At 35.7% G+C, this 14,120-nt stretch overlaps 1 long non-coding RNA gene across 2 annotated transcripts in view; it reads right to left on the bottom strand.

Moving 5' to 3' along the window:
* Positions 1-5,050: 5,050 nt before the first annotated feature.
* The window catches only part of LOC113442421 (uncharacterized), a 28,127-nt gene continuing 19,057 nt past the window's right edge, over positions 5,051-14,120 (bottom strand). For both annotated transcript variants that reach the window (XR_015740133.1, XR_015740134.1), the window contains 2 exons: positions 13,001-13,225; positions 5,051-8,384 (listed from right to left, as the gene is read on the bottom strand). This is a non-coding gene — a long non-coding RNA (uncharacterized LOC113442421). The remainder of the gene's footprint in view (positions 8,385-13,000; positions 13,226-14,120) is intronic.

Genomic DNA, 14,120 nt, shown 5'->3' with positions numbered 1-14,120 from the left:
AGAAGAAACCTTTAAATAAGAAATGCTTATTTCTAAAAGTGCTGAAACTTGTGTTTATGTACTGTATAATGCTTTGATGCTGTGCTGCACAGCCTGTTCATGATTTAGCACAATTTCTGTCAGTGGACTTTTTAGTTAGCTGGAGCATTATTGTGCAGTCAACCCAGCTGCTTGCTTTATTTTTATGACGATTTTTAGCTCAAGGCTCTGAATTACATAACATTTATTTCCTCTGTCCACACCCCCATTATTTTTTACAAAACATGCTTTTAAATATGAATTCTGAATCACACAATCTTTTGCCCTGACCATTTTCATATGACATTTTATAATATCTGGAACAGTGCTGTTAAAAAGACATTTTGGAAATCTGAGAGCTGATAAATATTTATAGTGATTTTGCAAGAGTTACAGGATATTTTCAATGCCTCTTTGTGATAATGATGTATTGAACATAACTTTTGTAATATTTCTTTCTCAAGAACTAGCAAAAATGATAATAGTTTACTGCATCTTTTATCTTATAGGAAGTGTTGAAAACTAAAAATGTAAGCAATTCACACTTCCTCATTTTGTCTTTTTGGCCTAAGATATGAAAGGATTTTTTATTTTATTTTTCTGTGTATAAGTCCAGATGCATCTGCAACCTGTTATATACAAACAAGGGTTTGGGTGGATTTTAATGCCTTTACAGGTAGTCTTCAGAAGTGGAGTCTTTGGTGATATCTGAGCTTGGGTTCATTTATTTATTTGGTAGACATTTTGATAGCGAACTTGGTAATATAATCAATACTGATAGATAGTGGGATTGGCTCTCATTTTATGTTCTAGGGCAGGTGTCCCCAACCCGGCTGTGAGCTATTCACAATCAGGCTGCAGTGGTGGTAGGGGAGTGCATGCATGAGCACCCCTTCTTGTGGGAGCACCGTGTGTGTGTGTGTGTGTGTGTGTGTGTGTGTGTGCTTGACTGACACTTGGAGGAACCATCCCTCCTCCCTCACCCACTGATCCGCAAAGCCAGAAAGGTTGGGGAATTCTGTTCTAGTAGATTGTCCTGTCACTTTTGGTAGGAAGGTTTTGGTAATTTCTTGATTGAGCTGATGTTTAATGTGAGCTTGTTTGTCTGAGTTGGTAGTTCCTTGATTGGGGTATTGTTTACTTCTTGTTGGTCTAATGTTAATTTTGATGTCTTCTGCAGATAGCCACTGCAGTCCTGCATATACAGGTAAAACCATAACTACAGTATAATCCAGTGTTCCCCAAATTTAGTGCATCCCAAAGATGTTAGATTTTCCAAATTTCCAAACTTTGAAATAGCTAGCTAGAAATTTTGAAGATGATCTAATACACCTGGTTGGAGAAAACTGACATAATTTTTACTTTGGGGGGCGGGAGACTGCCATTATAACCAGTAGAGCCTACTCTATGGACATTTAAAGACCTTCAATATATTACACCAGAATTCCATGTTTGTTTTAAAACAGGAATAGGTCTTTTTTGTGTGAAGAGCCCTGTAACATTTGCTCATTATCTTCTCATACTCACCTTTTTTTCTAAGTTTTTCTCCACTCTCTTTCTCTCAAAACATCAGACTGCTCTAAGAAAAAATAAAATTATTTCCCCACCCAAAAAATCTCAGTAGACTGCATTGAAATTAGGCTAGAACCAACACTGAATGCCCAACTAATGAAATAAAAAATGAAGAATTTTGTCTAATTTGCAGGTAACATTTCTACAGATGCGGTAGGTTATTTTTAAAAGTCCACAAGTTTGACTTTTCTTCTCTTTAGCAATTAAACTCATGTGGAAAGGGAACTTCATGAAGACAGTAGTGTCACAAAAAAACAGGAAAAGCCCAAGGGGAACATCAGGTCAGCCAGAAAACAAACTTACATAGGAAAAGGAATCAAATAAAAGTATTAAAGAATCCCTATAGACAAAAGCCTAAGTAATTAAGAAAACTAGACAGATAGGAAAAGAAAACAAAAGATAATTTAGAAAACCCTTACAAACACAGGACATACCAAATAAGCAAAACAAACAGACAAAAGACACAAAATATAAATTACAAAAGGGACAGACAGGAGATTGCCACAGAACAAATATGAAAAACTATCTTAAAGCTAAAAGAGATTAGAGAGAACCAATAATACAATCTGGCCACCCGCAGAGTTTGCCTTCCACACCCCGCGGAGTTTGCTCTTCGGTGGGAATAAAGACAAACTCAAACAGGATTTGAAACATTAGGCACAAATACAAACACTCACACAAAATCAACTTACAAAGGGAGAAAGGGGTATAAAAAACCAGGGACTAACCATAAGAAGCTAGCTAGCCCAGGAACACAGACTTCTCGCTGTTCTCCACCTTCCTGAAAAATAAAAAGATCCAGGTTTCAAGCAGTTGTCCGTATTCTTGCGCCAGAGCTCTCCCAGCGGGAAAATCGAATCCTCAAAAGAAAGGCATTTTGACACCTTTCAACACTCAAATTTGGATTTATCTAATCGTATGTTACCCTTCAAATAAATCTCTGCAAATGTGATGCACGTAAATCATGTTTTCATTATTTAGTATTTCTTGTAAGAAGTGTTCTTCAAAAATCACTGTGATTAATATATTAATTTTGGTAAAACTTTAAATGCTACCCAAGACTTAGAAAACCCTAAAAGTGACATAAAGTACGTTTAAATTTTAAAAATCAGAGAACAAAAGCATAACAGAAATAAAATTTTTAAAATATTTTTTAATGCAGTTAAGGCTAACCAGTCAGCAAGTGCTATTGGCATGGTCAAATAAAAGTTTTGGACTGATGTCACATAAATGGAAAGTCAAAGTGCAATTCCCTTATAATCATGGTTATTTCTCTCTTTTTGCTTTTGTTTTGGAGAACTATTCAGAATAGTTTATATGCTTTTATTTAGAGCAGTGGCCTCCAACCTTTTTTGTGCCACGGCCCGGTACCAGCATCACAAAATGATCTGTGGCCCGGTACTGGCATCAGCACGCATGACAAGGCAAGGTGAGCCGAGTGACCGGCCAGCCAGCCGTCCCCTGCTTCTCCCCGCCACCTTCAACTCCTCCTTTGTACTTTTGTCGATGGGCTTCACTTTGGGACAGCCACTCGGCTTGCCTTGCCTTGCCTTGGGTGCTGAAAGAATCCTCGCGCCTTAGTTTCATTCGAAGGCTCCCCCTTCGATGAAACTAAGGCGCGAGGATTCCTTCAGGACGCAAACGCCACTTTCCAACCAGAAAAGCTCACCCGGAAGCACTTTCTTGTCAAACAAGATGGCGGTACCCAGCAAACTGGCGGCCCGGTAGGAAATGTTCCACGGACCAGTACCGGTCTGCGGCCCGGTGGTTGGGGACCCCTGATTTAGAGTACTGTGAGAAACCAGCCAATTGTAGTTGATTAAAACACACTTAAGTATTCCACAGATTAGCACATACTATGAGCAAAGCTTTGCTAGTAGTAAAAACACACCCAGTTTTGAAATCAGGCACTCTCTCAGGAGAGGTGCTCTGAATTCAGGACAACACAGCTGAGAAGGCCTCTCTGAGGTTGCCATCTGTCTGACATTAAAACTAGAAGGGCCTCTGGCAAAGTTTAACAGTATACATCAGCACTCTGAATTGTGCTGAGAAATGGACAAGTGGCCAGGCTCATTTTGGTCCCAAGTTACTAAACCATGATAAAGCTAGTTTTGCTTTAGTCCCATTAAAGTTAATATGATATATTAGTTACCTTTTGCATATGTGGTACTGGTCTCAGTGGATTGAAATCTTAGCCTGTGGTTTGAATACTACACACTCTACAGTTATGTTCTGATCTAACATTGTTAGATCAGAACACTCTACAGTTATGTTCTGATCTAACACCTTCAGTCTTGCTTAGTTTAATTTGCAGGATGTAACTGGAAAAGGTTGGAAATACTTACTCTAATGCATATATGTTTGTTTTCCTAACATCATGGGGAAGGTGGAATATATAGGCTACATCAGTGCTTCAGTCTAAGCCACAAGATGATTTGCTCGGATTTAACTTAATCATAATATGGAGCTTTCTTTCAGTTTTTCTATCATGGCCTCTCTCCATCTGTATCAAGTCTTGTGCATAGAAGTCTATTATCAGAGCTTGGCCGGCTAATTCCTCCATAAGTTTTGATTTCAATTCCTTGCCAGCAAGGCCAATAACAAGGCTTTGAGAAACTTCATTTCAACATTTGGAGGAAATTGAATTGTCTATTCCAGTCTATACAAATAGCAAAAGAGCAGTCCATGACTAGTAAATTGTCCAATCATAATATTTTACTTTTTTCTTTATGTGAAGTTAATAGCTATACAATATCTGATTAGAGAATCTATAGCCCAATGGGATATGCACTGCAACTTCTATCACCCTTAACTATAGATCTCAGATTCTTTGTGCTAGGTAAGGATTAAAAAACAGCATATGATAGTTAAAGAAGTAATACTTACGGAATTATTCCCATTCATTTTAAGCAGTGTTAAAAGTCTCTACATATAACTTTCTGAGTAGATTTTTCTTTTTTTTTACTGAGTATAGAAATGTCACAGGGAAACAACTCTTCTCAACGAGTTGCTCATATTTTTAGAAAATGGGACATATAAGGGGGAACTTCATTTCCAATGAAGAATTATATTCTTTATTCACTGGAAATAGTTTTATGGATGTGGATGTAGAAATAACTTGCATGATATTTTATTAAAAATGAAAATATCAAATTTTCCCTTTCTTTTAAACAAATTGCAAGATTCTATTATTGAATAAGTTGTTTTCGGTGGAAATATCTCAAATCTCATTCAAAACTTAAATTGTTTTCCATTGAAGTACATACACTTTTCTTTCTCCCAAAAAGAATAATTGAACATTGATTTAGTGGATATGTTGAAGAAATGTAAATACATAGATAATATGAAAAGTACACAAAACAATCTTTTTTATTTTCACAATAGCAAAACAATGCTATTACATGCTTGATCAAAAATCCAAAGTGGTTATTAAACTGTGCTCAGTATTTAAATGTTATTATGTAATTTATTTTTTATACAGCACATACAAACATGTACATTCATACTAAATAATAAAATACAAACTGTCCAAGGTCTTCTTTCTTTCAGTGCTTCCCGTATTTCATGTTCTACTTTACCCTGCCTTTAAACAAAACTTTTTTATAAGCATCCAAATAATCTTTCCTAAAGTAGCATCAAGTCTTTGCAATTTCATCTATAAGGATACGATATGCATCAAGAACTCTTCTTGGATACTTATAAATGCGCTTTGAAAAGCATATGCCCTTCCCAATGTCTTTAATCATTTTCAGTAAACTATAAATTGATTTGTTGTTTTAGATTATTGTGTTTTATTGTGTCTGGTTGTTTCACGTTTCACATTGTTGTATATATTTCTTGTAATAATTAACAATAAGTAGTCTTGATAGAATTCACCCTCTTAAAAGACAGAACTCTGAAAATAAATAAGTAACCATGTACATCTTTTGAAATTCTTTGTGGTATATTACAATGGATAAATGATATTTGAGATTTAGATGTTCCCACTAGTTTCATTCTCTGGATATTGGTTGCTTATGCAGATAGTGATATAAACCAAGTGCACCAACCTGGCATTTTTATGAGACTGGGTTTATGAGATTTGTAGTCTCAATATAACTGAAAAATGGCAGCTTAAACATATCTATTTTAAAGTGTGCATCTTTCCCCATATTAATGTTATTTTCTTATCTTTGTTTCTGAAAAGTGGATAGTGTATGCACATGATTCTAACAAGTATCTAATCATGAATTAAAGTGTCATTTGAAATTCTTATTTTTTTCAGACATGACTTTGCAATGAACATGTATTTCCATTTTAAAAGTTTATTTTAGCAACTAATAATTATCCTTGGCATAGATAAATGCATGAAAACAAAATTCCAACTGAAAGCACAAGGCAGTGTAAAAAATAAGTGAGGTGTGTATCTGTGAGGGTGATTTCACAAAGAAATAGAAAGAAACAGGGTATTAACAATCAGAGTTAACATTTAAAAGAAAAAGACTCCCTGAAGGGAGAAGGTCCTTTTCTCATGACTTCTCTGTTTATTGATTCAGAGAAAGGAGATTGAATCCACACTGAGTTTGTTTATTAATTAGAACAGTGTTCAGAAATTTACAGTTTAAGCATTTAAAACTAGAGAAACAAATCTATTGTTCAGAAGGTTTCTTGTTTAGTCTACCTTGAATGCCTTAGAAGTTCCCTAACAAAGTTGGAAAACAGATGGAAACATGCAAAATTGCTGTTTTTCACATTCAATCTTATTTATTCAAGTTTATACAGTTTTATTTATTTATGTAACTTACATGTTGCACACCTCACCTAGGAATCACCTAGAGGTGATTCCAGCCGCTTACGACCATTAAAAACCAATAAAAAGTATTACAACAATTAATAATACCATTACATTAATTTAAAATGGACAAAAACGGGAAGAAGAGATCAAGACACACATACAAGGGGAGAGGTGGGGTTAACCACCTTCAGAATAACATCCCCCCTTTGGGGCCACAGGACATTTGGCAAGGCCAAGCTTCAGGACCTTTCAGAATGCCAAAAGAGTGGGTGTGTTCCTCACCTCAGAGGGGCATGATGTTCCAAGCAGCACATGTATATTATGTGCACAGATAATCTAACTTCTATTTTGTTTTAATTAGCTCTAAAACTGAACAATCAATTTCCTATTCTAATTGTAGTGTGTCACTGCAAACCTATTTAACAGAATAAAAGAGATGGAAAGGAGCTTTGGAAGTCTTCTAGTCCTGCTCTCTGCTCAAGCAGGATACCATATACCATTACGGACAAATGGCTGCCTACAATCTCGTCTTAAAAACTTCCAGTGATGAAATATCCATAACTTCTGGAGGCAAACCGTTCCACTGGTTAATTGTTCTCACTATCAAAAAATTTCTCCTTAGTTCTAGATTGGATCTCTCCAAGTTAGCGTGAACTTTGCTTTTCAAATGTAGGTCACTGTTCTGAAGACAGCAAAGGCCACATTTTGGACATAGAAAACCACTAGCTTGAAAGAGGGGTCAAGGTGGTCATCTACATTAAGATTGAACAGATCTCCCTCAACAGAGAAGGGGGGGGTAATATGACACCACCTATCTCCTATTTACAACACAGTCCTTTCAGCAATTTTAAGAAGGTTCCATACTCATTTGTACGATTAAGATGACCCTGAGGGCATAGATAAACCTCCAAGGGGCATCAATGACTCTGAGAAAGAGTGCTAACAATCAGGTGCCTACAAGAAATATAAATCCTTCCATTCTCCACCATTCATTCAGAACTGAAGAAGCTTCTTGGATGAGAAGCAAAATGTCTTCAAGCAACAAAAAAAGTTCAGTAGCCTTTTGAAAATGAATCTTTGGGACAAGCACAACCTGGATGATTGAGAATCTTCTTATAGTCACTATTTTTCATTTCTCACAATAATTTTAAGTCTTTCTAAAAATGCTTTTTTATTTATAATAACTTAATTCTACTATTATTTTAAGTCACTTAAACTTTAGTTATGTCATTAGCTAGCTAGGGAGTACAATCCTATATAACATGCTGTCCAGTGTGTGATTCCTGATTGGGTGGAGATCATTTTGGGGATTAAAAGTGCAATATGTGTGTGAATTCACTTTACTTGGCAAGGAATGTTGTTGAGTACAATGAAGTGGAACCGAGAAAGGGTGTTTGAAATAGCAGAATTCTGACGTTTTAAGATTGAGACAAACTGAAAGAGAATCAGAGTACAATAAAAACAATACATAGATTGGTAGTTATAAATATTCAGATCAAAGAATGCATATGTATATATAGCCTTAAGACAAACAATTGAGAGGAGACATAATAACATTTTATAAGTACACATTCTGAAAGCATGTCTCTCAGAATAATACCATGATCTGTTCTATATTTCCAACATAAAAGACACTGAATAATGGTTTTAAGCTACAATTGCAAATTCATGCTGAACATTCTCTAAACATCTTGTAGACAATAAGGATAGTTCCACAGTGGAATACTTAAGGAGTTACTTAAGGAGCAGACTACCAGTGGCCACGGACCACCAGTTGGTGCCCGCTGCTCTATACCATTTCAGAGAGATCGTCGTCCAATGCATTCTTAAAAAACCTCCAGTGCTGGAGCATCCACAACTTCTGGAGGAAAGTCATCCCATTGATTAATTGTTTTAATTGTTAGGAAATTTCTCTTTACTTCTAGGTTGATTCTCTCCTGGATTGATTTCCATCCATTGGTTCTTGTTCTGCCTTCAGGTGCTGTGGAGACTTCCTTGACTCCCTCTTCTTTGTGGAACACTTGGAAGAGTAGCAATGAATTGAAAAGTGACATTATCAGTAACATTATTTAATTAGATATTGTTTTTTTAATTAAAGGTAAAATTAGTTGCTAAGCAAAAGAGGTAATTTTATTATATTAAATAAAAACGCTTTAGTTTCAGGTACACTCCTATATTAATTAGAACGAATTTAGACATGCTTTTATTTAATACTGGTAAGTACAATACAAGAATTTAAAACTGCATATTTATTCATTTATTTCAGTTCTATCTGTGGATTTAGGATTATTTTTGCCTGACTTGTTCCTACCACTGACTGAAGCAACCCCACTGCCTCATTGCTCTTAGTGTCCATTTCAGAGGAGTGAGCAGATGTATTTGAGGTGCACACCATCGATCACTGAAACTAATGGGAAGAATAATTGGTTTCAGTTGGCTTTACACCAGACCCTTGGCTCTCCAGTACAGCATTGTGCTCTCTCATCTAAAACTTACTTCCAGAAAAGAAACATATTTCAATTTATGTATTAGTGTTTTATTAAAGGAGACAGGTGGATGAGTAACAACTGACAACCTGCTCCCCACAGAAAATAAAGTTTTAATGAATAGTTCTGTTACAGGGCATAGCAGGAGGATAAATTGTTCTAAGACACATTAAGAATCAAGAAGAGTATGTCAAAATTAGATGCTTGGGACGAGGGGGAGAAAGAATTAATCTTGAGAAAAATCAGAATATTAGTCATCACCCTGTTACCTTCACTGTATTATGGTTACACCATCAAATAACTCATCATGCTACAGCAATGGTCCTTAAGCTGGCACCCTCTAGTTCAAGGCTGTCAAACTTGCAGCCTGTAGGCCAGATGCCCACGTCCAGTTTAGCGAAGGGGGAAAAAGTCATGATATGTCATGTGATGCCATGATGATGCATGTTTGACACTCCTGCTCTAGATAAAACTTATCATATTTTTAGACAAATGGCCTTAACTGGAAACTGTATGTGTTGCAGTCTAACACACTTACAGGACACTATGTGGGGAAAACTATATTAAATTAATTCTTAAATTAATTATTAAAATCATTTAATAATTTGAAATGGTCACATAAAATAATTTTGAGGATTTAGGAATCCTTTGTCATTAACATTTTTTTTTAATCCTTGACCATTAATCTATCTGAAGGTCGATGCAACAAAGCAGATTGGCAATGTTGTGGGCCAGTGTCCCATTTAGATCATGTTGTGGACACTTACAGTAAATCATTTGTCCATTCATATAATGGCTGCCACATTGAGTATGAAAACACCTATTTTACTACTGGTGACAGAAGAGGAACATATTATTGTTTGCCCATCCAATACTCCTTACCAACCAGGAAAAGGTGTATCCCATGTCAGTTTTTCAACTGAAAACAAAATCAGGTGGAACAGGAGCCTGGATGGCTTATAAGGAAGGATATATTGGTGTCAATAAAAGTATCAGATTGAATACTTCTGATCTAAGTGCCATATTTCTGAATTCTAGTTTATGACTTATGTGCTATTTCTTTCAGACATTATATGCTATTAACAACTTTTCAAGCTATTTTTGCCAAACACTCAATATGCACTCAAATCCTAAGAGTTACATGCAGGTAGTTTGTACGACCCACAATTGAGCCCAACATTTCTGTTGCTAAGTGAAACATTTGTTAAATGAGTTTTGCCCCGTTTTATGATTTTTCTTGCCACAGTTGTTAAGTCATTCACTGTAGTTAAGTTAATAACACGGTTGTAAAGTGAATGTGATTTCCCCATTGATTTTCCTTGTCAAAAAGCCACAGAAGCTGATCACATGACCCCAAGGCACTGAGACCATTATGAATATACGTCAGTTGCCAAGCATCTGAAGTTTGATCACATGAGCATGGGGATGCTGCAATGATCATGTGAAAAATGATCATGTCACTTTTTTCAGTGCCGTTGTAACTTCAAATGGTCATTAAATGAACTGTTCTGAGTACTACTTATATACTATACATGTAGTACTCAATTGAGACATTTTTCATTCTGTTCAGCATTCTGTGCCTTCCGAGCATATTCATGGTTCTTCTGGACAATTCCCAAAAGCCTTTGGGGAATTTGTAACTTTGGGCTATTATACAGGTTGAACTATGACTTTTCCTCCTATATATAGTTCCACATACATAGTTCATTATTAATAGGCAATAATTTCCCACAGTTCCTAATGATGATATAACAACTGAGATGGAGAGAAATGAAATCCAGCTCATCTGATGCAAAATGAAGTCCAGCTCATCCTGCTTGTGTGGGGAGTTGGACTAGATGATCTCCAAAATATCTCCCAACTCTGTTATTCTTTATTCTATGTACTATGTCCATCTGGAATGGACCAGATTGGGGAAAGCTGATATAATGGAATTTCACAAAAACATTTTTCTAGTAAAAATGAAGAAAACACAATTAGGAATCTGTATTCACTCCTTATATGAAAGAATCTACACCTTTTTACAGCTAAGAAGAGGCAGAGGTTTAATAAGAAAGAACAAACTTTTCTGACAAGGTCCCAATGCTATGGAAGGTCTATCTATTCCCATTATTCCTTTGGTTTTATCGTGTGATTTATGGGAGGCAACTTTTTCCAAGGGAGTTGATTATTATTTGTGAAATTATACTATATTTATACTCTCATTTATTGATTCATTTTCTATATTTCTCTCCTTTTTTGTGATTGTGATATTTTATTGTAATCTTTATTTATTTGCTATATTTATTTGCTTAATTCTTCTTGTTGGCAATGAATAAAATAAAGCACATGGGAATATCTTTACCAGGATGTACTTATTTATTTTAATAGTACCATAACCACCAAACGTTTTTCAAATTATCCTCCTTTTCATGAGAACAAAGCTACAAAGAATTCATTTACCTCCTACTGAAAGTATTTGTTTTTCCTACTGGAAGTTACCTGGTCCAGCAGTTCTAAGCAATCACTGATAAGCACTAATTTTCATCCTAAGTTTTATTTTTGCTTTGTTAAGGTTTTCCTTTCATATTATCTTGTTTTTGTTCAATATACTATAATGTCCATTATACTATTCAGTTTTGGATCAATAAATCATATGCCAATATGTAGAAAGAAATGGAAAGAAGCATATAAGATTTTATAGCAAGTTATAGAACTTTAATTTAGAACAAACTGATCTTGCCAAGAGCTGTCTCCAAGATATGTTTACTGAAATGCAGTACCTATTTCCTGTTCTTAGAGCCTCTTCTCCAGAGATTCCTGTACTTGGACACAAACTTTGAAAATAACATTTTTATTCCTCTATTAGTGTTGCAATTTTAGAAACTAGTACTGACATTAAAAATTGTTGTGAATGCAGTCAGCTGAATAGACTATACCTTTCTCTCACCTAAGCCCCTTTGACAGTGCTGACAGTAGTATACTACTTCTCAGTGGCTCCTGGTTGGCGGCTATTATTTTCATTTCCCAAAGTGGTACCTGCATAACCTGTGGAACATCACTCTCCTAATGAATGACACTCTATAATGACATGTTATAATGCTATTCCTGGAATACTCTCTATTCATTTCTAGCACCTTTAAAAGCACAGGATACCTCTGACAAACATAAATCCTGAAAGTGCTACCACTGAACATTCCAATGTTCCAAATAAATGCTATTATGTTTATTAATTAAGTGATCATGAGTGGCATTCAGGCAAGTGCATAGAATTCCCAAGAGATTACAAATAGTTCTTGAATTATGGCCACAATTGAAACCAGAATTTTGGAGGCTAAGCAAGGAGGTTGTTGAGTAAATCAATTTTACCTCTTTTTTCCACAGTTGTTAAACAAATCACTACAGTTAAGTGAATCATGTGATTGTTAAGCGAGTTTGGTTTCCCCCATTGACTTTGCTGGCTGGAAGCCAGCTGGGAAGATTGCAAATAGCAATCACACTACTTCAGGATGCTGAACCATTATAAATAAATGCTGGTTGCCAAGCATTTGATAGTCATAAGTGTGAGGAATAGTTGTAGGTCACTTGTTCAAGTGTTGTAGTAACTTCAAATGGTCAGGAAACAGATAGTTATAAATTGATGACTACTTGTATGAGAAAAAAAAGTCACATTTTTCTGTAAAAAAACAGGCACATAGAGGATAAAAATGATGCTCCCATTAGTTCTCTAGTTATTCTTTAGGTAATAAATACCTTGAGATATTCATGAGCTTCATCTTAAAGACATCTAAAAGTCTGTTGAGATTCTCAATCATCCAGGTCATGGTTGTCCCAAAGGTGCTTTTTTCAGGAGGCAACTGGACTTTCTTGTTTTTTTTCTTTTGAAGACATTTCACTTCCCATCCAAGAAACTTCTTCAGCTCTGATAGGATAGTAGGGATCCTTCCCCTCAAGGGAAATCCTTCCATTCCCCACTATCCTGTGAGAGCTGAAGAAGCTTCTTGGATAAGAAGCAAAATGTCTTCAAAAGAAAAAAAACAAGAAAATCCAGTTGCCTTCTGAAAAAAGGACTTTTGGGACTTAAAGACAGCTGTTGGGGAACACACTTAATTTTTAATCCATACTTTTTAAAATACAGAATCAATGATTAAGTTTTCACAAAGTAACTCACCTTCTAACCAAAGCGATTCAGTGACAGTCGGTCAGCCCTGTCCTGGGTTACGATTTGAGCCACTGCCACTACTGCTGAAAAAGAGTCCTGGCATCTTTCCAGCGCAGGGCTTGCAATTTGACAAACAGTTTGAGAAACTGCATCACAGAAGAAGGTGGTATGTCTACCATGGAGGATGTAACCTTTGTAAGTCTGAATAAGGGAGGTTGATGGCGTGTCAATCATCTGCCAGGGATGCAACAGGTGAGGCATATTGATTATAATTTGATGTATAATAATAACATAATACAACACAGAGAGAGAGAGAGAGAGAGAGAGAGATACATGTGCACATATTATTCAGAAGCAACAGATAATTTGAAAAATTGAAACAAAATTATTTAGTCTAACCCTAACCCCAACCTTAAACTACTTTCCAAAATTCTTTTCTTTATGGTATTGTTAGCAAACTATGATTATGTGACAGAATCCCCAATCAAAGATTCTCTTAAGAAGAGAATTTTACAATGAATAATTCTCAGGAAATTTTTTCTGAAATATTTCAGAATAGTATTGAGTAAAACAATTGAATAAACCATGGACAAAGAAATGGACAGAGACAACAAACATTGCTTCTGACAATATTAAGTAACCTTAAAGTGACTGTCCAATCCAATCTACTTGGATGTGTGTGTGAAAGACATTTTGCTCAATATTTTCTAATTCTCGACTGTTGGAAGAAAAACAAGCAACCCAGATTATTCTTTTTATTTGAGAAACAGCAGTTTATTTGAGCGTTGGGGTTTTTCCCCTATATTCATGCTAGATTATTCAAGACATTTACTAAAGTGAAACTCTGTATAATATCCCAAACAAGCTTGCTCATCATTTAAGCAGTCTTAACCCATTTCAGATACTCACTCAAATGAAATATCACCATAAAGTAATGTAACCACTTCCTACAGATGTTCATATATGAAAATTAAATTAAAAACCTTTCTTAGATAACAGCAGAGAGATGGAGAAAATAGCAAGCACTGGATGTGTGCATCACTGCCCACATTAACTAGATCTTATAGAGATTATGATCTAAAGCATGGGGGGGGTCAAACTTGATTTCATTGAGGGCCACATCAGGGTT

Source organism: Pseudonaja textilis, chromosome Z, assembly GCF_049901715.1.
Source record: "Pseudonaja textilis isolate UNSWEBS1 chromosome Z, rPseTex1.2, whole genome shotgun sequence".
Classification (NCBI taxonomy): Eukaryota; Metazoa; Chordata; class Lepidosauria; order Squamata; family Elapidae; genus Pseudonaja; species Pseudonaja textilis.
This window is presented reverse-complemented; position numbering and strand designations above follow the sequence as displayed.